General features: G+C 34.2%; 1 long non-coding RNA gene across 1 annotated transcript in view; it reads left to right on the top strand.

The window, feature by feature from the left end:
• LOC129218577 (uncharacterized) overlaps nt 1-26,942 on the top strand; it is a 125,871-nt gene extending 98,929 nt beyond the window's left edge. Inside the window, exons 11-13 of the long non-coding RNA XR_008580340.1 lie at nt 5,813-5,998; nt 16,681-16,805; nt 26,216-26,942. This is a non-coding gene — a long non-coding RNA (uncharacterized LOC129218577). The remainder of the gene's footprint in view (nt 1-5,812; nt 5,999-16,680; nt 16,806-26,215) is intronic.
• The last annotated feature ends 485 nt before the right edge of the window (nt 26,943-27,427 follow it).

The raw sequence follows: 27,427 nt of genomic DNA, 5'->3' as shown, positions 1-27,427 counted from the left end.
GTGTTGGTCTTATTGATATTCAAGTATCAATAAATAATAACTACAATGATCAATCCAAATTTCAGGTCATTTTCTCATTCACTTGATTAAGGTACCCAGTAAGAAAAAGTACAGGATGTTTATAAATGAATATTGGGATTATAATATTTTGTTTTTATATTCAAACTTAGTTTCATTCCATGCCGAGTCGTAGAGCAGCTCTTATTGCGGCGCATGGTGGCCACACAAAATACTAATTTCTATCTCTTTTTATTGTTTTTGTGGTTTGAAAATGTAATCATTTATTTGTACCATTATCACTCAACTGTGTATTAAATTTCATTAACTATGATGCTTCCTTCATGGTGTTGCAATTTTCACAAACAGTGTATTAAAAAAAACCCTGATAAATTACAATTTGTTAAGGACAAGTTGATTATTAGAACTTATATTCTAAATGCAACGCTGGATTGCATTTACTACCTGTTTTCAACCCTGTTTTTGATAAATCTTTTTTAAAATTAACATTAGAAGCAGTAAAATGATGAACCAACTCTATTTGTCGAAAAAAAGTTGAGACACAAAATTTAAACACTTTCTTTTGAAAAAATAATGTTAGAAAGAGAGATTTTACTAAAAACAGCTAAATTGCCAATATGTCAATATCTTATTTTAATTACTAATTGATGAACTTTAGAAAATTCATATTAAGTACGTGTACCAAACAGTATAGAACCAGTGGTCAATCTGCCATGGCTGACTATAGGAAATGCATAAGAATTCAGTACCCAGTGGTCGGCCACCCCTCTAAAACTAATTGAGTCTAAGAAGGAGTTTATTTGTAATTGAAACGTTATGTTATACAACCCATTAAAACATAAGTAAAAGCAAATTTACAGTAGAATGAAAAAAAGAAAGGTACTTAACATTTAAAGATGATGTGTCTTCTTAACAAAAAAAGATAATCAAAAAGAGAGAATCGAAGTAAGATTAAAAATAATAGCTTGGCACATTTTTCAATTCACCAAGAAAGTACCAAAAGCATTATCGCAACCATAGCCACTGCTAAGAAGGACTTTCAAGAACACACAAAGAATTCTACTTGCTTGTTACTACGGAATCCAGAGACTCCCTTCCTCCCATTGGGAGTTATGTCAATCTGTACGGACCACGTCGACAGTAATAAAGTCAGTTCATCACTAAAATTCAGTAACCTTCCTGAAATTATCCTGGAATCTTTGAAGAATTCAGTACCATCCCAGGCTAAAAGCCAGTCGTGTCGCTGGACCTTCATAAAAAGCTTAGGTAAGTTGAATAGAAAGCTTGACACCTCTCTACTCTTCTAAGAAAGCCCCAACACTAATGCTTCAAACTTGGTTAAAGGCAAGACAGACTTGCAAGCAAGTATCATGGTCTAATTCGTCTGCAATTCCTGCAACGCCACGAAATCCAGAGGCTCATTCACTCTCATTGAGAGTTTAATCAATGTAGGCTGAGTGTGCTCGAATTGAAGCCGATACACTTAATAAATACGCTCAGTTAATCTTTAAACTGGGAATTAAAAGCATTTTTCGCAACAGTGAGAAGTCTGCATTCATGACGTTTGTAGCGATTCAGGAAACTTTTTGAAGCAGATACTTGATTTCCAAATAAAATTGTTTAGGACCTGTGAAATCCCAACCATGTACCACGGAAATAATCAATGATATTTCGGATTTGTTTACAGTGCATGTAAAATAGCGTGGAACATTGGTAAATAATTTTATCTCTGAGAATTGGGCCAACCCATTAGGTTTTTGACAATTAAAAAAAAAAAAATCAGGGTCATTTTTGGTGGTTTAAGTGCTCTCCGTAGGAAATATCTTCGGTAAAATATACTCGTTGATCGTTTTCAAGATGTACTGCAAGATGGTGTACAGAAGGGCCTCTTTCGTATATGAGGAAGCCAGATAGCTTCGTTGCTTTTTTTATGTCCAGTCATCGCATTTTTTCGGAAATTTTGTCCATATCTCTTACTTCAAATGTTACCTAATAAGGACCTTTAATAATGTATTTGCCGCAGTACTTAGTGGATTTCACGGAACTGCAAAACTCGACATTTATATGAGCCTCATACGTTTTTATAAGCAGTGGTGAGTATAGAACTACCCGCTGCTTGTCAATTTCAATTTGATTTGTAGAATTTGATATTTAGATTGAAAAGTGTCGCCTCTATACTCCTCTTTTCTACGGCGATATTGTTGATAACCATCAATATCCGTAACATAGCATCATTTGTAAATTTTAATTAACCTAAGAATAAAATTTTTGAGGATGTATCAACTTACAGCGCCATCTAGTAAGAATTTACAGAACCAAACAATCAATACACATTATTAATTTATAATAAACATTTTATTTGCTATGAAAAATTATAAAAACCATCCTATCTTTTAAGTTGGATCAAATTACAGATACGTATGAAATTTGATAACAATCGGTTCAGTAGTTTTGGAGTTTACCCCGAACAAACATCGTGACATGAGATTTTTATATATATAGATATATACATATAAACATTCTCCAATGTGGCCATTAAAATAAGGAGATTAATTCTAAAAAATCCTAATTAGCATCATTAATCAATAAAAACACACACAAAAAAAAGAAAATTAAACGTTTCATAAAAATTTAAAATAATTTGCCAATGCTTTAACATAGTCGCCTGGCAAGACTGGAGATAAAAATGGATTTGGCGGATGAATTTACATTTTAAAGGTTGTTTTAATTGTTTTTGAATGCATTGTTTTACTGATTTGGCGGATTAATTTTAATTTCCATATCTTATAGTATATAGTGATCTTTTTACCAAAATTAATTTACATTTTTTACATTTGAATGCAAGTTTTATAATGACTGTAGTGAGAAGATTTCTGAACATTTCTCACGACCTTGTTATCGTAATTCTGCCCATCAAATAAATTTTGAAAATGTCATTTTGTTTAACTTCATTTTCTGTTTTTGCAATTAAAAGTACCGTTAAAATGTAAAATAATCAATCCAAACCCATAGTTTATTGCCAAGGGACCACACAGATGAGAATAGATACAAATGTTTGGTTCTAATGCGTACATCTAAAACGGGGAGGAGTATCGAGGGGATGTTTCAATAATTGGGAATCTGGCACGATCCTCTCATTTTTGGCATGAATAATTTTATTTTGGTAACCCTGCTTATTTATAGTAACCCTATGTAAATAGATGTTTCCAGTCACTTTGTTTTGATTTGCAGATAAAAATACCTCTCAGGCAGGCGCTGGAGCCAAAAATAGACGCCAGTGAGGAAAGATCGCCAGATTCCCAATTATCGAAATATCTCGAATATCGATATTTATTTTATGACTTTCTTATTGACTGTTACGCATATATCGTTAGTCGTAGCCTCTTCAACTCAGAAATCTTAAGAACTCAAAATAAACAGTAGTAATAGTTTCTTCTGTTGCCAAATGCAAAAAAAAAAAAAAAAGGAAACTCAACTTACTGATAAGCGGTAAAATTAAACTGGAGTTCCAGCAATAAATCTAAGGATAAAGATAAGCCTCGTTTTTAAAAATACTTTTTTTTTCTGGATGAAAGGTACCCTATGTTTTCTTCTGCACCCCTGACAATGTCTATAAAGAATTTCATGATGATCGGTTGAATAGTTAAGGTGTGAAAGAATTACAAACAAAGAAACAAATATATAAACAAACAATGTCACTTTCGCATTTATAACATAAGTAAGGATTATTATTATTTTTTCTTTAAACACACATAAGTCTAAAACCTAGAGCAGGAATTTAAATGGAGGGACCAAGTCCAATCATTGGCTTAGCAAAAGCTGACACAAACAGCCCAAGTCACGTGAATCAACAACGACGAATAATTGGTACTTTTTACGTGAAACTAACGAAAGAAACCTGATTTCTTCCAATGCTTTGCTTTGAAATCTATCACGTGACTTGGGGTCTTGGTTTCATGAATAAAAGTCTTCACTCTCTCCCTTTTATTTCTTTTAACTGTCTAAAACCTTCTCTATATGGCTATTGATTGTACAAGCTGTTTAAAAAAATGTAGCCTCCCGTAATCCTCCTATACTTGCTTTAGTTATTTTGGAAAATTTCAATTATTGTGGGTTCTTTCTGCGACTTAAAATATTACCAAATTACCCAAAAATAGTTTTGGGATACCTTGGATAAGGCTCCCCCTCCCTACTTTGTAAAACTGTGTGTTACTAATTTTCATTGAAGAAATATTGTCGCTAAATACTGAGATACTTCTAGTGACTATAAAACGATGCTATACTTTTCAGCCAAAATTTTTCCAAAATAAGTAGTAAAATTTGGCAGTTGTTTGAAATAGTGCAAAAAAAAAAAAAAAAAAAAAAAAAAACAAATCAATGGAAGTTTTTGTACTGTTTATGGATTTGCTTAATTTAGTTGGCAGATTCTTTTACATGTTAACAAAAGATTTAAAGATTCTTTTAATGGCGATATTTTTGGTACATGGTGAAAACCCAGAAACAGAATTGCGTAGTCTTTAGCTTCAAAAACAGCGACAGTTGAAAAAATTGCCAAATGCCTTAGCTATTGAAATCTTCCCCAAAAAAAGTTTGGCGAGATTCCTGCTAGTCAATTGGATAATGAGTAAATGTCCAGTCATCACAAATAAATAAATAAAAAAAAATATTGCATTAACATTGCATCAAAATGGAAAATAATCAGCCAAATCCTTTTATTAGCCAATCTTGTGCAAAAATGCTACTTTAAAATTTGCTTGAGAAAAGCCTTGAACAGTCAGACGAAATGCAAAAATAGTCAACAATACAACATTTGTAGCTGTCACCAGGGAGTTGAGATGATACACTAAATACTGTATTGAGTTGAGGAAAACCTTCGAACATGGAACTAAAGAGCTTATAATTCGTTTTTTATTCTACTTAGAAATTTTGAACTAGTGCCATCTTCCGCAGAAAAATTAAAGTTTTCGATGGAGATATAACGTTAATATGTGCAAGTATTTTTTCACCCCCATATTAGAAAATTGTGCATTATTGCCCCCCTTTGAGGGGTTTTGCCCCCCATAACAGGAAGAAAACTACCCTGTGTGTTATTCTGATGCATAAGCTATATTATTGTAAAATTTCATCACAATCCATTCAGTAGTTTTTGCGTGATATCCATACAGACAAACTTTCGCATCTATAATAGTAGTAAGATTATTTTAATCTAATTAATGTTAAGAAAAAAAATAATCTAAATTCAGATTATGAATAAAATTATGCGGGTTTAGTTTGGTATGTTTTTAAAATTCAACCAAATTTCTGAGTTTTGTCATTTTTTTCCAGTTTTTTTTTGCAATCCTGGCAAAAATACTGTTTTTCCATTAAAATCGCCAACCCTAGTCTAAACTGACATCCAGTTCAACATCCCTTTTGTCAGCAACCTTAAGTCAAGGATGCTTTGAAATGATTACTGATTTTCCATGGTAAAACATGTGATGACTCCTTCAGAGATATCCGAATACAACCGAAAGAGGCTGAATATGAAATTAACTCGGAGATGGTCAGAATGCATGTTTGGGCTCTCCACAGGTTTGTAAGTGTATACACAAGTGCAGAGGTGTTCAAATAAAACAACTTAGCATTCTTTTGAGGGTGGATAAAATGGACATTTAGACCAAAGTTTGAGTGAAAAATGTTTCACGAATACAATGCTAAGGTTGTAAAAAGATGGCTGGAAGTTTTTGATGAGTTCTTTTTGAGGTGACTCAGTCAATTATTAATGGTGTTAACTATCTCTTTTTTCTGTATCCAGCTAATGTTGTTACTGCATGCATTGGAAGCATCTGCCAAAGTGCCATTGAGGCAACATCCATAATCACTCTTTCGGATATCATGCTTGCTGCAGATAAAATGGGCGTTGATAAGGCAGCCGTTTTTAACGGCCTTGAGCAGACAACTCTCAGTAAACAATGTGAAACACTCAGCACCTCAGCAATAAGTAAGTGAGAATTTTACATACACTCAAACCTGTTTTATACAGATTTTTTTGTGCATTTTTTTTTGTGGTATATGAAAATTTCAATCCGATTGGGACTCCGTTGGCAAATTTATTTATAAAATCAGTGCGAGAAGGTTTCTTTAAGGAGTCTAAGGTCTCTTAACCTTCAAAATTTTCAATTTTCTGGAAAAAATATATGTTATGCATAATTTAATTTTGAACAATTTGATACCTTTTTTATTACCATACGCAAAAAACTTAAATGCGTATACTTTCCCCATAGAGATTTATGTTAAGAGCAGCTGTTTAAGCCTCTTTTTCTAGGGTCGCGTTTTCTCGGGTTTCTCATTTTGCGCGCATGATATCTCAAAATGTTTTTTATATATTTCCGTAAAACTTTTTGTGCATGCTTTTCCGGTTTATTTTTATGATCTGAACCTAAATTTATTTGTTTTTTTAAAATGATTTAAATTTTTTTTGAAATTTTATAAGTTAATGTCAAAGTTTTCCAAGATTTTGGGGGAAAATATTTATTATTTTTTAATATTAGCTTTTATTTTTAGTTAAAATTTAGGTTCAGATTATAAAAATAAGCCAGACAAACACGCATGAAAAGTTTTATGGAAATACATAGGAAACTTTCGAAGATATCATGCGCGCAAAACGAGAAACCGGCACTTGAGAAAAAGAGGCTTAAACAACTGCTGTAAACATAAATCTCTATGGGGAAAGTTTACACATTTTCACGATAACTTGAAAAGTTTTTTGCGTATGGTAATAAATAAGGTATCAAATTGTTCAGAATTAAACTATGCATAACATATATTTTTTCCAGAAAATTGAAAATTTTGAAGGTTAAGAGACCTTAGACCCCTTAAGTGAAGACAAGGGCATCCTAATGGGAGATTACTTTGACCGGTCCAAAATTTCCATACTCGGAAAATTTTAAATGGCGATTTGGCGAAATTTTTGGGTTATTTTCTACGTAAAACTTTTTTATAACTTTATTTATGCGGTCCCTATCCACCGCATAAAAAGAAATTTTTAAACTCTGTTGCAAAAACAACAGGGTTTGTACGCCCTTGAAAAATCTTGGTGTGTGAAAAAAAAAGTTCATTTTCAAGTGCTTGAAAACCTTGAAAAAGTTTCTTAGTGCTGGAATTCTTTCAAAAATCATTGGATTGTGATTAAAAGTTTTAAGTAAGTGCAGTCAACTCTCGATAACTTGAAGTTGTATAACTCAAATAGTCTAGAAGTTTTACCTTGGATCCCAAAATTTTCAGCGTTTTCCAATGCTTAGTTGTCTCTCCCAAAGCAGAATACTTTAGGATGTTCTGCAACATAAAATCATTTGACCAAAATTGTTCTGCAAGTATTCAAGCATTTTAAGCGAAACATTTTCCACAAATTGGGTGCCAAAAATCAAAATCGTCTCACATAGTTTTTTTTTCATCTGGACTGTTGCTATTTATTTCTGTGGAAATGAGATATTTCTGGAAACATCACAGCTTTCAACCAAATGACTAATTAAAGAACACTGAATTTGGAAAATTAGTTGATCATGAAAACTTAAAATCAAAAAAACTTTAATAAGGTGTCAAATCTAAACCGATGGAAATATTTTCTGGATGCAAAGGGATTGAAATCTCAAACAAAACACACTATTGCTGGAGATGGATGTGTTTCAATGTTGGCATGTTTCTAAAACAAGTCCGAAAATGGCCGAAATTGCAGTGGATGAAGATCGATTGGGGAAATCCTACAAAGGACTTATTGAATTCAACATCGCGAGCTTTCCGCCAAATTATCGTAATTTGCGAAAATTTTAGATTTTTCTTTTAATTCGTTTAAGAAATCTGCAGAATTTCTTCTAAATTCTACCTTGAGTTGGAAGATTTTTGTAGAAAATTAGCAGTTTCTACAGATTTTCGGTGCTGCAATTTCTGCACATTTTGGTTTTTGCAGATTTTCTGCACCCCGGTTCCTGTAGATTTTCTGCACCATGTTTTCTGCAGAAAATCTATCAGTTTTCCTCTCACATTTGAACAGAGTTGTTCTGCAGCTCAGGTATCTGTTCTGCAACGTACATCGCAAATTTAGTAGTATTCTGCTATGGGAGTTGTCTCTATATCTCGAAGGTAACAATTTTTAGGTCAAAGCTCTTATGGAAGTTTTGTTTTTATCTCGTTCATGAATATCCAGCAAAAAACATATGAAAAAATTTTCTTTTTCATTTTACACAGAGCTTTGCTTTATTAGTTTGCATGAGAGCAGAATTTATTCACAAAATATTCTAGTGCATATTTTCACAATATTTCTCTCCCGATTCTGCGACACAAGTGTCGGCACTTTTACATGTCCTTTTTTCTCCTCCCCAGACGTTGATGAAGAAATGAGTAATCGGTAGTATTGCCAGATTGTAAATGAAAACTAGCCGATTGGGCTACAGTTTGCTACATCTTGTGATCTAATAAAACTTTATCTAGTAGCAGCTGGTTTTTTTTTTGCCGACTTCAAATTTTGTCAAAATTTGAAAAAGTAGCCTTTTTTTTTATGGAGGACTTAAATAATTGCTTCTATGACAGAATAATGTTTGAAAGTAATGTGATATTAGGAGAAATTGAGTGACCTTGTATTACCTCAGGCTATTTTCTTAACATTTTTGGATTTTTTCTATCCTGAAAATATGGCAACCCTGCTTGGCCATTTCCTATCCAGACTTCAGTATTGAGATTTGGTTATGTGGTGTTTACTTATAGTGATGTCCAGGGCCGATCCTAGGGTGTCGGCCGCCCATGTGCAAAGATCTAATGTGCCGCCCCTTAAGACTAATTTTCATATTTTGACTAATCTTTGACGTCCATATAAATATTTCTTCAAATTTCTATATCAAGTTCTAATATAGAAAAGAAAAAAAAAACAAGAATGATGAGCTTATAAAAAAGAAGAAAAGTTTTATAGAAACTCCTTAGGTAAAATATTTATATCCTTTAATAAATTATATAATATCCTTTGAATATAGTAATAGAGACCAAAATTAACTAGTCGTAAAAACGCATTTTATAGTCTGCCTTTGGTGACATCAGAGAAAGAGCGGAGGAGGGGGAATCAGGGGAGGGGGGATTGCTCCCAGAAATTTATCGAAATTGGCGTACGAAAAATAGTTTTAGTAATCTTTGGTTGTATTTGGTTGCAAGGAGAAAAGAGTTGGGTATATTCAAGGTGCATAGAGAAGTTGCCGAAATTGACGTCAAATATCGCAATTTTAGGAACTTTTTCGAGACTTCAGGGGAAAGAGGGAGTTCCCCTGGAGGGTGTTCTCTTTTAAAATTCTTTCGAAATTGAAATCAATTCAAAGCTATTTTTTGTGACCGTAGCTTAGGAAAGATCGGCGCTCTTCCCGAAAATTTTCCAAAACTGAAGTTTTAAACAAGCAGTTTTGGGTTATTTTTGTTGACGTTGCTGGAGGGAGGAAGATTCAATCATCTCCTATCGAAAGTTTTCGAAATTGAAGTTTAAAACGCGAATTTAGGCTGTCTTTGGTGACAGTAGGGGATCTGCGGCTTTTCTCCGGTAATTTCTCGGCACCATTGTGTCAAATACCCATTTTTGGCTACATTTGAAAACGATAGGAAAAACGTGAAAATATTCCGAACCGAAATATTTTTCGGAACTAAAATCCATTTTAGGCTATTTTTGTTGAGGAAGGGTTTTGGAGTTCCCAAGTGGATATTTCTAAAAGCACAATTTTATGCTGTCTTTGGTGAGGTTAACTAAACTGGGAAGCTTCGGCGGATCTTTGGGATATTTTTCGATATTAATATTTGAAAAACACAACTATAGACTTTAGTCCATCTCACTTGGACGATTGATAGGTATATGCCCTAGCGCCGTGAAAAGTTACATAAGCCAGGCAGTTCTCCTCCAGAGTTTTTTAGAAAATCGTATTTTACGCATTGTTTGATAACGATGGGACAAAGAGCGGCCGGGGGTTCAGTGTGCCCTTACGAACTGTTTTTTGAAACTGAAGTCAATTTCAAACTGAGGGGGGTGGGATTAGGGGGCTCTCTAAAGACGCTAATTGAGACTATCTTTAGTAGTAATGTTTGGGAATGGATTTCGAGGCCCTCCATTGCAAAAATTTCAAAAAAAAAAAAAATACGAAAAATGCCATTAAGAAAATTTTGATGACATTAAGAAGGGCTGTCCTCTAAAAACACATTTTGGATATTAAAGCCAACATTTTCAGGCTATGTTTGATTAAGTGAAGGTGGAAGGGGTGACTCAGAGATTTAATTGGATCCTTAAGATCGGTGGTTCAAACAGCAAAATTTTCCGAAATTAAAGTCCTAAAAACGCAATTTTAAGCCTTCTTTAGTCTCGTCAAGGAGGTCATCATGGCATCCTTTTGGATCTTCGTTTTGGAGCCACGTTTAAATTTACTACCCGGGGCAAGAGCCCTGATCTGAATCCGGGCAGTTCATTCGTGATTGTAATTCGAAAAAATGCTGTAAAGAGGAAAAATCACAAAATTTTAGTTCGTCATTCATATATGTTTGACTCTCAGGGGAGTTGCAATTTTCCACTGTCTCTCCACGCATCCGCGATTGTTGAAAACAGAATTTGTTGTTTGAAATGCTTGCAAGAGTATCTAATCAGTATAGCTTTTTCAAAATATAATATATAAAATATGTCTTCATTGTTTAGGTCTATAAAAGCTTGGGGGGTAAACATTAGTGGCCACCCTGGGCCCTGAGTGCTCCTTTTAGAAAGCACCCTTTCATGTTTCAGGAGGGGGCCATTTTCTTCATTTCCCCTCCCCTGTATCCATGCCTGATTACCGGTTCTGTCACAAATTTTGCAACCAAATGAAGCATGTGTGTAAAGAGTAGATATTAATGGACAATGAACCAACACAATGTTCCCTAACAATCTATTTTTCTTAAACTATGCTATGCTGTTGGGAAATCGGCACTTACTTTAATAATTGAACATTTAAAATTCAGCATATTTATTTGACTTATTATAAGTTATTTTGTGAGAAATTCTTGAGGAATTTTGCTTGATTAAAAGAACTATATGATGCGGTCTGTGGCCGCCCTTGTGCAGTGCACATGCTGCACACCAGCTAGGATCAGCCCTGGTGATGTCAAAACGAAAATTAAATACCTTAGCTTGAAACAGAAAGTCGATTTGTCAACAAACTGAATGACTTATACAAATACAAAAGTGACGACCAGCAACAGGCTCTGGGCCCAGCTAGACTGGTCCTAGTCAATTTACAATCCCCAGTGAAGATCAATGGCCCTCTTAAAACTATCTACTCCCTTGCTCATTACCACCTCTTCCGGTAAACTGTTCCAAGGTTCCACTACCCTGCTAAAATAATAATTTTTCCTAACATCCATGTTAGCCTGAGATTTAAATAGCTTAAAACAATGACCCCTTGTCCTGTTTTCAGTGCTAAACTTCAGCCCCGTAACAACTTTCATTTTAATAAATTTAAACAACAGAATCATGTCCCCTCGGTCTCTTCTTTGCTCAAGACTACATTTTTAGCCTTTTAAGCCTGGAATCATAGTCTAAGTGAGAAAGTCCATTTATTAGCCTTGTAGCTCGCCTTTGAACCCTTTCCAATACATTAATGTCTTTCTTAAGATAAGGAGACCAAAACTGAACAGCATACTCCAAATGAGGTCTTACCAAACTTCTATATAAGGGCAGAAGAACTTCTTAAGATTTGTTTGAAATAGATCTATTGATAAACCCAAGCATCTTATTGGCCTTGTTACTAGCAATGCTGCACTGTTGGCTAAACTTTAAATCCTGAATTATTAAGACCCCCAGATCAGTAACTTTGTCTGCCTGACTAATGACTGAACCTTGCAAATAATAACTTGTACACTTATTTCCATGCCCTAAATGTAGCACTTGACATTTCCCAACATAAACAGCCATACCCCATTTATCAGCCCACTCCGTAATATGATCTAGATCCTCTTGCAGCTGCTTTGCTTGTTCTTCATTTTCTACAGTCCCCATAACTTTGACATCATCAGCAAAACAATTCATGTTCCCATAAATATTTTTGTGAATATCGTTCATAAAAACAATGAACAAAACAGGCCCTAACACTGATCCTTGAGGAACCCTGCTTAAAACCTCACTCCAATTAGAATAATTTCCCCTTACAACTACCTTTTGTTTCCTTTCAGTCAGCCAGTTTTTTACCCAAATGAAAGTTTTCCCACCTATTCCTATATCAGCTAATTTGCTAAGTAGAGCAACATGCAGTACCTTATCGAAAGCTTTTTGAAAATCAATGTAAACAACATCTACAGGCTTCTTATTGTCCAAAGCCATAGTGACTTTGTCATAGAAGTGTAATAAATTAGTTGCACTAGATTTTTACCTTTCCTGAAACCATACTGAAAACTAGTCAATAGATTATTAGTCTCTAAAAAATTTACTATCTTAATTTTTATCAATGTTTCTAAAATTTTGCAAACCACCGAAGTTGTCACAGGTCTATAATTTCCCGCACTCCCTTTAGACCCTTTCTTGAAGAGCGGTGTAATGTTAACCAGCTTCCAGTCCTCTGGCACTGTCCCCGAGTTATAAGACGCATTGAAAATATTTGCAATTACATCTACTGATTCCACTGCACATTCAACTAAAATTTTTGGATAAATATTGTCTGGTCCCGGAGCCTTAGTCTCTTTAATTTTTTTCAATTGAAATAAAACGTCATCCCTGGAAAATACAAAGTCCTCAAGCTGTACTATAACTTGTGTCTTGTTTATGTCAACTGTTGAGATACAGTTATGGTTAAAAACACTCGAAAAAAGTTATTAAGAGCATTAGCAACATCACTATTGTCCTAAATTAAAATTCCGTGCTCATCAACCAGTGGCCCAATATGACTATTTCGAACTTTCTTCGAATTAGCGTATGCAAAAAACCTCTTGGGATTCCTGTTTATGTTATCTGCCAGTCTTTGCTCCAACTCTCTTTTCTGAATCCGTACCAAATACTTAAATTTACGCCTTGCATTACAATATTGGAGCCTATCTGCACTGTGACCAGTTTCTTTAAACCTATGAAAAGCGGCTTGCTTGTAATTTAGAGTGTCTTTAGTTTCCCTGGAGAACCACATCGACCAAATTTTAGTGTTGACACCCTTTCTCCTAAAGGGATTATGGTCCCCAACCATTTTTGCTAGATTTCCTTAAACTCTGCCCACTGAAGATTCACATCGCTATCGTCCAATCCGGAAGAAAAAACTGCTTTCAAACTCTGCCTAAGTGCCACAAAATCAGTATTTCTGAATTTGGGCACAAACCTGAAATTCTCTACTATGTGCATATCAAATTTAATCCCAAAACCTAATACTGTTGTGGTCACTATCTCCAATGTGTTCCCCTACACATAACCCCTTTACAGAATCTTCCATATCGCAGAAAACTAGATCCAAAATCACGTCGTGTCGAGTACCTTGAGTCACAATTTGATCTAAGAAGCAATCACCAATTACTTTCAAAAATTCCTCTTCTCTGCTAGTACTATGGCAAAAATTATTCCAATCAATTCCTGGAAAATTAAAATCTCCCATTATGATGACTGACCCCTTCTGGCTTAAGTTGGGTGGCCTATAAATGTTCCCTAAAAGTATTTTTTTGCCCTTATTGCTCATCAACTCCCGCCAAATCATACCAATCTCATTAGGTTTATCATTAATTACCAATTCATTGCAAGTTAAAGTTTCTCTGACATAAAATAAAACGCCACCACCTCTTTTACCTGCTCTATCTTGCCTAAACAAATTATACCCAGCAATTGATAATAAATCATCATCATTTTTGGTAGCCCATGTCTCGGTAACTCCCCAACCTCTCATCAATTATTATGCTTTTCAATTCTTCCATCTTGTTCCTAATACAACGAACATTTGTATAAAAAACCTTAAGTAAGCCCATCTTACTTTCATTTAATGTTGCGCGATTATTTAAATCCCAACTGTTAAAATCTTTTCTCTTGTTAGTCACCCTATTTCCGTTTCTACTAAAATCCCTACAGTTAGTACCCTTTCGTATTCTGCTCCCTAAACCATGCCCCCCATTCCAGCTTAGTTTTTTGATTCTGAATCCTCTAAAAACAAACCACTAACCATTTTGACCCCTGTAGAGCTCAGATGCAGGCTATCCCTAGCAATCCAATCGCGTTGGTTTAACCAACTCCTATGCACTCCATATCTGGGAAGCAAACCAACCACTTGGACATTTGCCGAACAGTTGGTTGCTTTGTCCAACAGGGAATCCCATTCCTTTGTAAACTCATCGTTGTTACTATGGCCTACATTGTTAGTTCCCACCCACAAACTAACTACATCCTCTTTATTAAATACCTCTTTCTTTTCAGTAACCCTGTTTACATCTCTCACCTGAGCCCCTGACAAACAACATCTAGCCACCTTACGTCTAATTCTGCCTATTGAGTTTCCCTCCTCACGCACCATTGAATCTCCCAAAATTATACCCTTTGTTTCCCAGTCTGTTGCCTCAACAGTAACTTTCCCCTTTACCTCTGGAATATTCCCACTATCTAACACACAGCTAATGCCCACCTCCTTTTTGCTAACTTCCCCCTTTTCCTCTGGAGTGTTTACCCCATCTGCAATCCTACAGCCTAATGCTAACTCACCCTCCAAAGTAAGCATCCTAACTCTGATTTCTGAGAGTTCAACACACTTAGTGCAAAAGAAATCTTTCTCAGACTCATCCTTTCCCTTAAACAAGCAGAACATCTGACATAAATCACAAGAAATCCACTTGTCCCCTTTACCACTTTTAACCTCCTTCATTATGCATATAACCCCCATTCTAGCTCAAAATGACACTTAAAAAGTCAATACAAAAATGCAAAATCGAAGAATTAAAACTAATTATTAGAATTAAAAAGCATTGGAAGTAAAAGGTACAAAAATTTCTAAATCCTAAGACAAGCAGTAAATTAAAATAAACAAGTTACATACTTAACAGAGCACTCAGGCTTAACAACAAGAAATCAGCACATTTTAGGCTTAGCTACAAAGAATAGAAAAACACTTTAAGAAAGCAAGTAAATCAAAAATAAGACTTAAAAGCACAAAAATACTTAATTGTATGATAAAATACAATAAAAATACTGAAATTAAAGCAGTAAAATAAACAATTACACAAAAAAATCACTTATCTCAGGAGCAGCAAAATAATTCCCCAGCAACACTAGCTCCCTCTATCGGCGATTTCACTCACTTGATTCGTTTGTTGCCCAAGGTAGGGGAACATGGGCCAAAGTAAAATAGCGGGCCAAAGTGAAATGGTGAAATATTTACTCTGCTTTTAGCTCCACCTATCTGGTATTACTTTAAATATGTAGTACCATATGTAGTCTATTCCAGTCAGAAAAAAAATACTGCCAAAGATTAAAGCATATGTTAATTCAGGCAATTTTCAAAAATTGATACTCATATTATAATATTTTGTCCTTAGTCAAAAATTATTTTTGTTAGTATAAAATGATGAAGTTCTTGTTATTAACATTTTAAATATTAATTGAGACCTCCTAATATTCATTGCAGTATTAATTTAGTTAGTATTAAAATTATTTGTATTTTTAATAAATTGCACAATTAATCAAGTAAATGCAGGGCAAAGTGAAATAGTTTGTTTCATTTACTCACTTAATCATTTAATATACATCACTTACTTTTTCATTTATTAATTAATTCATTTACATTCCTTCATTCATTAATTCACTTATTTATTCATTTATTCGCTTATTTTTGTATTCATTCATCTTTTACTCGCTCATTTATTTTTCCATTTTTTAAAATTGATTTATTCATTTAATTATTTGATTATAGTTTTATTATCCTTTCATTTATTCATTTAACTTTTTATTTACTCATTCTTTTGACCAAAAATATGTTTTATAATCGAATAGAAAATATTGCATTAGAAAAATATTTTATTTTTCACTTTGCCCCATGAAAAAAAGTCAAGTTTCTACTTTTTTTTTTTGAAGACTCAAATTTACTGCCAAAAAAATAAAAATATTGTTTCTACATAAGTTTTATTATAAAATACAATGTTCTTTCTTTATGCATTGTAATTTTCAAAACAAATTTTAAATTTGTTCATTTTGAAAGAACTAAACTCAGACATGTTAACCATTTTGCTTTGTCCCACATTCCATTACAACCCTTAATTGTCCCTTGGGCCAAAAATTCCTTTTTTGAAAAAAAAATCACCTAATCAAAGTTTTTCAAAATTTCAAAAATAAATAGAAAGCTAACAAACAGGGAACCTGTAAAATCAAAAGCCCTTTGTTTTACCTTGCATTAACTTCCTAAAAATTTGCAATGAAAAAAACTGCCCAAGGTACATGACCTTCCCCTATTGTAATAATAACTCTCTTTTTCTTCTAAACTATGATCGTTATAGTCTATCTAACATGCACTATTTCTGAAAAAGGAAAAAAAAGAGAGATATTATTCTTGAAAAGGCTGGGAGGGGAACTTCCAATAACTCTAAGCTTTTAGCTGGTCCCTTGCAACTTTGAGTTTTTGAGAGTTGACTTTTTTTTTCTTTTTTGAAATATCTGTGTGAGGCTTCTTTTAATCCGGTATCTTAATTTCATAGTTATGATGGAAGATAGACCGGACGTCTTCACTCCCTTAAGACATGTCATCAAGAACCTTCGCATGGCCATCGACTTAAAAAAGTCAGACCTGTTCGGGACCGAGCTCCTTCTGTCTGCTCTCCAGGTAAGAGTGAACTCCATTTGACCCTAACAATACTTTTTGTTCTAATGGTGGTAATAAATGTTTTGTGGATTTGGATTCGCTTCAAATTAAAATTGAACTTTCCTGCAGAGTGTGGTCATTCATCCTATTGCCTAATCTTTTCACCCCACGCAGAATCTGATTGGTTTCTGCTATTGTTAGTGCTGAATCTAGGGGGCAGAAAGCATAGGCATAGCTGAGGGCACGCCCTTTACTAAGAGAACTCAATATATATTTTTTGATATATTATTTGAATATTAGGAGCTATTATGTATCATAATATGATGTATCAATTTTGTAAAAAGTATTTAGCATTTGTAAACCAATGATTGTTTGCATCACAAAGGTGACCGTACTGTCACAATTGCAACATGTATGAATCATTTTTCAAGTACAATTTTTTTTTGATAGTTTATACTTCATTTTATGTGATACATAAGGGTTCTTTATATCTGAATAGGCCAATGCTTAAAATGCTGGGAGTAAAGGGCAAATAATATGCGTAAAAATGTGTGAAACACCCATGAATAACGTTGGAAGCAATTTTCATCGTTGCTCACAAATTAATACAAAATTCCTCAAATTAATACAAAAAAATTATCTTATCTAAAAGAAGATATTTTACTGTTGAGAATGAATGGGTTGAAAAATGTTTATATACAGGGTCTGTATAAAAAGTAATGAGACTGAGCTGTGTTGTAAGAATTTATTGCAGATATTAATACTCACACCTAAAATTCTTTAAAATAAGACCCTTGGCCTAGCACACACTTATCCCAGCAAGTCTTCTAAGCTTCGAAGGCTGCTTTGTAGTCCGCTTCCAGAATCTCCTTTAAAAGGTCTTGTACTAGCGCTTTCATGGCCTCCATAGTTCCATGGCGATGCATTCATCTTCGGGAACAGAAAGAAGTCGGCTGGATCTAAATTGTGGCTGTAGGCGGGCTGGGGAAGCATAAAAATACCATTATTGACCAGAAAGTGTTGGAGGATGAAGCAGGTGTTTCCAGCATTTCTCAAGTTTTCAGCGAGGATGCTGTGAACTGTCACTTTATGAAGTCCAACTTCATCTGCAATCATTCTCACACTTAACAGGCACAATTTAGCACAACATGCCCACGTTCCACATTTGCATACATTCTGCTGGCTGACTGACACCCTGTTTGCGATTCATCCTCTACGTTTTACCGGCCATCTTTGAAACACTTGTGCCACTGAAACACATGTGCCTTTAACAGACAATTATCTCTGAACACTTGCTTACACATCTCTAAAGCCTCTGAGGCCCATTGACCAAGTTTCATTCAACCTTAATCGCGCAACGCCGCTCAAATGTTCTCTGCATTTTAGAGCCGGAACCGTCGTTTATAAAAGAGGTACACTATAATGTACCTCATGATGCTGCCTCAACAAAGATTCCTAGGCAACTGTGGACTGGAGTGAGTCCCACCAGTAACCCCCACCACCGACCTATCCAGTTTGCGAGCACTTGAGAGGTACAATCACATCAGGAAAAAATTAGTCTCATTACTTATTACACAGACTCTGTATTTCCCCATTTTTTGGAACTTTAACAGAAAAAGGGAACTTAAAGGGGAGAATTGGACATTTTAGCAAGACATTCTGCCAAGATCCGGATTCCTAGTCACTTTAGATCCATCCTACCCATGAAACTAAGCATGCAGTAATGATACTTAGATTTTGTGTCTATAAGTAGAAACGGGACTGGCTTGAAAACAAACTGGAAGTTTTAGGGGTAAAAAAAGTTTTTCTGAGAAATTGATTTTCATTTTAAAAAAAAAATTGAAATTTTTGAAATTTCTAGCATAATACAGAAATTTATAATATTAACATCCTCTTGCTTTTTTTTTATTTTTTTAGTAATGGTTTTTCCATGTTCAGTATTCAACATGAAAACTTAACACAGAATTATGTCAATCATATCCATTTGTAAAAGGATTAAGATTTAATGTATGTTCATTTAATGTAAAAAATTCATTTTAACTACAGTGAAACCCCTCTATTACGGACACTAACGGGACAAACTTTTTTGTCCGTAAGAGAGGGGTGTCCGCTTTACAGAGGTTTTTTTAATTTAATTAACTTTAGTTATTTGTTTATGTTTTTTGAAATCTTAAATGAAATATGTGTGAATTCTACTCTTTCATATGCATAGATTTTTTTTAATTTACTAGTTTTTACCAACATATACATAATAAACAATTATTTTATCAGGTTAAATTCAAATATTACAGTTTTGCACACTCAAAGAGATTTAAATAACAGGTTCGCATAAAAATTACATACCTAATTTGTACTTTTAAAAAATTGTTCGATTGATGTCTGTTGATATGTTTTGATCGATGAAAGTCTTTCATTTTCGAAATGTATCTTAAGTTCTTGTACCAAGTCTAGTCCTTTAGGATCGTTGTGTTTAATTGAAAATTCCCTGAGTCCATCTAATACGCTTAAAGCTTCATTAACATTTTTAATTGTTTTAACGTCTTCTTTTACGGACAGTTCATCTTCATCGTCATCCTCAACTGTATGATCTTCGTTAATTTCGCGCACTATGCTTGCAATTTCTGTTTCGCTTTCTTCAGTGAAAACTTGGTCGTCGATGGGAGCATAGTCTTCAGCGGTCACATTTGTGAACCCTGCTTGTTGCATTAACGACTGCAAATCGGATCCATCATTGTCACAATCAACTTCGTTGTCAATTTCCTCTGTGGCAGATCCTTTTTTGAATCCAACGCGATTAAAGCAACTTACTATTGTTTCTTTTTTAACTTCCTTCCATGCGTGCTTAACCCAGCTGATTGCATCTAACACATCAATTGTTTTGGACAATTCGCTACTTGTTTTAGTTTCTTCCATTTTATTGATTAAATGCTTCATAACTAGTTGTCTGTATTGAATTTTAAATGCTTGAATTATCCCGGCATCCATAGGTTGGCATTTCGATGTTGTGTTTGCTAGCAAGAAGACTATTTCTATATTTTTCAAGTGAAAGTCTTTGGGATGGGAGGGCGCGTTGTCCATAAAAATAACAATATGCCTTTTTTCTCTCCCCAACTTCTTATCAAAAGTTACAAGCCAATCAGATATGACACTGGTTGTCATCCACGCTCTTCTATTTGAATACCAGTCTACAGGTAATTTTTTTATATCCAGTCCTTTAAAACACCGAGGTCTGGCTGCTTTTCCGATGACAACTGGTTTTAATTTTGTACCATCCATGCTGGCACCCACCAAAACTGTTAAGCGTTCTTTGGAGATTTTGCCACCAGAGCAGTTTTCTTTCCGTAAAGTTAAGGTTTTATCTGGCAGAGCTCTATAAAACAAACCGGTCTCATCAATGTTATAAATGTCACATGGCTCGTAATTTTCAATCAAACTAGGCACTTTCTCAAACCATTTCTCGCAAACGTCAGCGTCCACATCCATGGATTCACCACATATTTTTTTAAAAACGATATCATGTCTCGTTCGAAAATGATCTAACCATCCATTGGAAGCTTTGAAATTTTCTATACCCATTTCAGTAGCTGCTTCTTTCGCCTTTTCTTGTAAAATAGGGCCAGAAATCGGAATATTTTTGCTTCTTGCGGACACAAACCATTTAAACACAATTTCATCCACTGCAAGGGCATTACTTTTAGGAAAATCTTTTTTCTTCTCTTGGTTTCCATTTATGAACCATTCTTTCTTAAACTTCTCTTTTCCTTTTAATATACAGCAAATTTGTGTGCGTCCCACACCAAACTTTTCAGCAATGTTCCGTATTCCAATTTTATTTTTTTCTGCGAAATCTATAACTTCAATTTTTTCTTTAAGAGAAAGAGTACGACGCTGACGATGAGTATTCAGAGCCATTTCAATGAGAACGATGAAACAACTGAATGCTTTTACCCTTAAGTTTACTTTATGATATTGCATTGGCTTTACTTTTACTCTCTATAAAATATTTTTGTTAGATGGCGCGTCAACTCGGCTCCACTTAGACACAACACGCCTGCTTGTTAGTCATCTGAAAAGGAACAAGGCAACGGGGGAGGGTGGGGGTATACAGACAGAAACTTGCAGAATAATCATTTTCTCTTTTCTTTTCTTTTATTTTTGACGATTTGATGATGTTTTTTGGAATGAAAAATGCATTTCGGTGTCAAGCTGAAAATTTTTTGCTACGCAGTAGATGCAAAGTAAAATTGCAAAGAAATATTTTTTTTATCTCCGTATAAGCTGGTCGACTTTGCATTAAATGAAGCCTTTCAATGGAGTAGCTATTTAATTCTCAAGTTTTAAATACTGTCCGCAAAAAAGGATATATCAATGTAAATGACTTCGAAAAGGTGTCCGTGTCCGTATTTGAGGGTGTCCGTACGAGAGAGGTTCCTTATACATTAGGTTTAATGTCTCTCTGCCGGGGAATTAAAAACTGTCCGCATAAGAGGGGTGTCCGCATTAAAGGGGTGTCCGTTAGGAGGGGTTTCACTGTATATGATAAAATGCCATGGTACCCTAAGAAATATTTCAGTTTTATAGTGACTTCCTTCCGATCACAAACCCCTAAGCACCGTTCTGTCAAAAGATAGATTTACAACATTTTCTTCCAAGTTGATAACTTTCATATTAAAATTGATAATAAATCCCTAATGAAATGTTTCTTTAAATTCTTGAAGATCAATGAACTTTGAATTTAAGTTTTTTTAAAATCTTTTTGACTAACTTTATCTTCAGGCAGCATCTGCAGTCATTGAATCAATGTTGCAAAGCTATGAATTTTTAGTGGAATATTGAATTTTTCATGAAACAGTTCCCGAACTGTTATTAATACCCACTCTGCTTTCTCAGAAAATATAACTTTTTTGAAGCCCAAATTTTATTCACAAAAAACAATTTTTTGTGTCAATCCCCCCCCCAACCAGAAAAAGGACTTTTTTCCATTGCATTAAAATTTCTAGAAATTTTACAGCCCTGTGTTCATATGATGCAATTTCACAAAAAAGTAAGGCATTCTTACTATTGTTATATTAATTTTTGTTCAAACATTTACACTGCTTGACAATTGCTAAGGAACAAGTGATTTATGCAAATTTGTACCTCAACCACCTTGCCAATGGAAATAAATTCAAGTTCAGATGGCATGGTAGATTAAGACTCGTTATCTGTATGAAAGACAGTGCATACACGCTCAAGATTCGTACGAAAATTCACGCTGTTTGGTTTTTAATAAAAATAGTGCTGGATGTTAAAAAAGGTTTTTCTCTGAAATTCTGTTTGGTTCTTGAAATACTTAAGAGTAAAATGTCAGCAAGGCATCATTTGAGTATCTACGATCGTGGACGAGCGGTTGGACGACTGGAAGCAGGTCAAAGTGGTACCACTGTGGCTGCTGCAATGGGTGTATCAAAAAGTGCCATCTCCCAATTAAAGACGGCCGCTGAAAAGGTGGAAATGTTTTGCAAAAGCATGCCAGGGGTTGTGGTAGGAGCACCACACCTTCAGAGGATCGCTATGTAGTCCTCGTGGCAAAAAGGAACAGAAATTTCACTCTTGGACAGATAGCAGCAAATCTAACAACCGCTACCGGTACGCATATTTCTGCAAGAACCATCTCACGGCGAGTAAATAATGTCGGTTTGTATGCACGGAAGCCCGTGCGTTGCATCCAAGTTCAACCACGCCATCGTCGAGAGAGATTACGCTGGTGTAAGGAACATGTTGGTGGGCTCATCAAAATTGGTCTAGAGTGATGTTCTCTGACGAATCTCGTTTCAGTGTGACAAGTGATTCTGGTCACCAACTACTGTGGAGAGAGCGTGGAACACTTTATGCACAAAAATTTGTTTGCGAATGTGATCGGTACGGCCCAGGCGTCATGGTGTGGGCAGGCATCATGCACAATGGCAGAACAACGCTTCACATTTTGGAATAGGAAAGCGATACGTCGCAAATTTATTGCAGAGATGTTATGCTGGACCATGTTCGTCTTTTTAGGGGGGGCTATAGGTCTAGACTTTCTCGTCACGGACGACGATACACGACCACACTGGAGCATTAAAGTGTCAGACACACTGCAAAGTGAAAACATTCTCCGTATGCAGTGGCCTGCTTACTTTTCCGACTTAAATCCAATTGAACTTGCCTATGAGGCTCTTGCCAGACGTGTTGTGCGAAGGACCGTCCCTCCCAGAACAGTACAAGAACTCAAATCCGCATTGAGAGAGGAGTGAGAAAACACCCCCCACGCACTCCTCAATAATTAGTGGGGAGTATGGAAAACAGATGTAAATTGTGCATCAGTGTCCCTGGTAATCATATATCATATTAAGGTACTCATGTCTCCATCATTCTGACCTAGATCATTTTTTTGTGGTTGTATGAAAATCATCTAAGTAGGATTATTTTTTTATTTTTAAGTTTTTACTTCATTGATGCAGTAATATCTGTGTTATTTTGTACTTATAATAAAGGTACATCCTCCCTACTAACTATATATTTCATTCTGTTAATTTAATCATTATCTATTCTTAACTATTCCAAAAAATGTAATTGTTCCTTAGCAATTGTCAAGCAGTGTAGTTGTTAATGACATGATTCAGATACATGACCCAAATAGGATGAAAAATACTGAAATTGCATGACTGAATAAATTCAGTACCAGTGGCGTAGCCCGGGGGGAGGGGTCACAACCCCTCCCATGAAGAAACAAAATTTGAATATTGTATAGCACCACTAAGAAAATTTCTTATGCAAAAAATACGATTTCTGTATGTGTTTACCGCTCTACTTATTAACCAGCGTGTTGACTGGACATTAATGAAAATGGATGGTCCGATTTAATTAATTACTGTTTGTTTAACAACTACATTTACAATGGTGAACATTGCTTTTTGCAAGTCAACGGTATTCCTCAGGGATCTAAGTTCTCTTCAGTATTAGCCAACTTGTACTTACACCACTTTGAAAAAAACTTCACCTTATCCATTCCTAGGGCTTTCAGATACGTCGATGACTTCATTATTTTCAATTATCACAACTTTTTAAATGATTCCAAAAGTATTTATCCTCCCGAATTAGAACTTATCCACACCAATAATAATATCAACCAATCTGATTTCCTGGATCTTAACATTTCTCTTTCGGATAATTCTGTGCATATTGATATTTCTATTAAAGTTTTTCGTAATACCTTGATTAATGAAATTAACAGAATTAAGACTATCTGCAACAGAAATGATTTTGTTTCTAAAAATCTTAATTTAATGAAATGCACTTTAGACTATAATAAAGTCCCTCAATCTTTTTATTTAAGCTACATTAGAAAAGTAGGGAATTGCCTAGCAGAGTGAAGTATAGCGCAATTGCATTATTGTAGTAAGGCCACCTAAGCTATGAAGGTCTGCCAGGAGCTATCCTGAATATTTCTGATGTAATTTCCAATCCAATTTTTGTTTTTTCTCTCCTCGACTTTACTATACTCCAGGTTTTTTCAACTCCACGGTTTTCAATTCCATGTCCCGCTGCTGCCGTGTCCTAACTGCATCTTTGCCTAGCACGTGCAGGTAAATTTTAATTTCAATGTGCTCATTCCGTTTGGATGCACTTCGGAAGTTTCTTCTGCGCTTTTATCTTAAGATATGTTCTCTGATTCCTTTCTCTTCTAAGGCTCTCGGGGAAGGTAGCAAGCTATTGGGACCTTCCCTCTTGCTAGACAGAAAGGGCCTTGTGAACTTTAGGACCAATCCCCCCCTTGAGAAAGTGTTGGTCCTGGGTTCACCTTTTTCATTTTCCATTTTGATGTTCTCGCTTTTTTCATTTGCTTTTTCATTTGTATTTTGACTGTTTGTGTGAATATATATCTATATATATATATATATATACATATATATACACACACACATATATATATATATACATATATATATATATATATATACACATACATATATATATAAATATACATATATATTTATTAATTTATTTTTTATAATGGCATAAGAACATTTGTGTAAAAAAAAATTTATTTTTAAGCTACGTTTCATTTATTTATATTAAATTTAAGTCAAGTGTATACACAGCATTTATTATTTTTTTAAAATAAAATATATTATTCACTTTGCAATAAATATACTTCGTAATGACATATCTACTCCGTATTATGTTGAATTTGTAATTATTGGTCATTCAATAGCACATTGTGCAGTTACTGCTGATTACCAGTCAAAAGTGAATGAAAATTACTACTGAGAAGAGCAGGTAAATGGCAGTATCTGCTTTAATTAAAATTTTGATTGCAAAATCAAAATGAAACAGACTGCCCAAAAAATATTTCGATACAAACATATAGAATAGACTAAAATCAAATTTCAATATTTTATTGATGTTTGTGGGGAATCAGACGCATTTCTTCAAATATCTCAAAAACTCATTTTTGTAGATACTGCCGTTTACCTGCACATGGTAGTGTACTGAACAACACCTGCAAGTTCACCAATGGGGTTTTGTCTCTATTCAGCGGCCTATTTTAATTGGATACATGAAGTTAACTGGAAAATGTTGAATTAAGCCTGCAATGTCCCGTCTTTTTTTTTCTGCATACAGTATTTTGCTCTCTTAGAAATTACTGTGTATGTGAATTCAGCAAAAAATATTAAAAAATCTCATTTTTGTTAATTTTTCCTTTTTTGGAACTTAGAAATTCAGGTTGGAAATTCAGGGTTGCCTCAGGCTACTTAGTGCTACCTTTTTTTTGCAAGTAGAGGATTTCGGATAATTTATCAAACAGAAACATGTTCAAAAAACAACTTATTTTCCCTAAAGCTACTCTATTCTGTTTTTTTTTTTCAAAGCAAATTTTCATTCAAAAATACTTGATGTTTTTTTCACCCTATTTGTTGTTTATTTCTTATTTTGAAATCCATCATTTTTTACTATTCTTCATTTGAAAATGATAGAAAGGAGTGTAAAGCTCATGTGAAAAGAGAGAACATTAAATATGAAGATAAATTGAACGTTTAGTGAAAAAAATAAATTTAATTAAATAGAATTAGCAATGCAAAAAAAAATCAGTCACACAAGCTTTTTTTATTTTCTTTTATAAATTGTAACATTTTTGTATTTGCACATTCATTTTAAATCCATCAACAAAAAAGATGTGGACTTTTTACTACTTTATCATTTTCAACTGCACAATTTATTCATTTCATTTATGGAATCACATAAATGCTTCATTTTTTCAATTTTCTGAATTTCTTAGGCTGCTTTTTTCGCAACGCTTTTTGAAAGTTTTAGGCTACTTTTTATAGCATTCTTCCATGTGGCAACCCTGAAACTGATACTCAGTATCCGACTGAAAATATTTTTGTTGATGACTACTTTTTCCTTTTTAGATCTGCAATTCAGTGCTAAACCACTATCCAGAGGCGAGAGATTATGATGTTTCTTGTGTGTACAAGTTAAGGACTGCTCCCTATACAATACCAGTTCCTGAAGCCTGAACTGATATTTTACTCATTGTAATTAATTTGTTTCCTGTTTCTACACATGGTTTATTTTTACATCAGTGTGCTCAATACACTTTGCTGTATGCATTCATTTGTACGTGTTTCAATTGCTTCAATGTATGTAACAAACTGAGATTTATGTAATAAAATTTATATTTCTTTTTTACCGAGGAAAATCCCACAGAAGAAAAAATGAAACGGCAGTTTTAGAAACCGGTGATAGAAGTGAAAACTTAAAACTACAAAATGAATGGGAATTTTCTTTTTCATTTTCAAATTAATTTATATACCTAAAATTAAAATTTCAGTGAAACACCGAGTTTATGTCACCCGAATCTATTTTACATCCCCGTTTTTCCTGCATTTTACGTTATTTTCATCAGGTTTCAGTTTTTCCATTACTACTAATAATGTCGATTCAACCCAGATACAAAGTTTGTTATTCATGAATTGCCTGTATTTTACGTTTTCCCTGGAGCTAAAAAAAATTAACAATGTTCGTTTCCTTTTGTGCTTTTTTTTTTTTTTTTTGAAGCTAATCCATGCTGTTGAAAGTTTATCTATGACAGCAGAAATGCTATTGCTCCATCCTGTTAAATTAGACTATTTTCCTTCCCCCTAAACGCCAACTAAATGTGTTAAAATGATCAAAAATGGTATGTATGTATTATTCTTTTTAAATGTGCCATATTTACTACCTTTATTTTTTTCAATTTGATTTTTGCTTTCTATATGTTTCCTGTATTTTACTTTCTTTTTTTTTTTAACATAGTCCATTAAATTAAAAATAGCTGTTGACACTCTGTTTTACAAATCTCTCATTAAGATCACTCACCATATTAGAAACAGCCTACCAGCGCCAAAATGTATGTTATTCAAACAATGCTATTTGATTTTATCAACTGTATTAACTGGTGTGTTGAATCAGAACTGTGTTCCATGTTGTATGAAACTTTGGAATAATGTAAATTAGGGCAATCTGTGCCATGTAGTATTGAAGTCTAGTCTTAAGGTACAAGGTTGAGTGATTTAAATCATGATTTTTAAAATTTAAAAGTTCAGAAGAATGAATTTGTGATGTTCAGAGTATTTTTATTG

Source organism: Uloborus diversus, chromosome 3 (genome assembly GCF_026930045.1).
Source record: "Uloborus diversus isolate 005 chromosome 3, Udiv.v.3.1, whole genome shotgun sequence".
In the NCBI taxonomy this organism is placed as follows: Eukaryota; Metazoa; Arthropoda; class Arachnida; order Araneae; family Uloboridae; genus Uloborus; species Uloborus diversus.
Note: the sequence above shows the minus strand (reverse complement) of the source record. Positions and strands in the feature narration are given on the sequence as shown.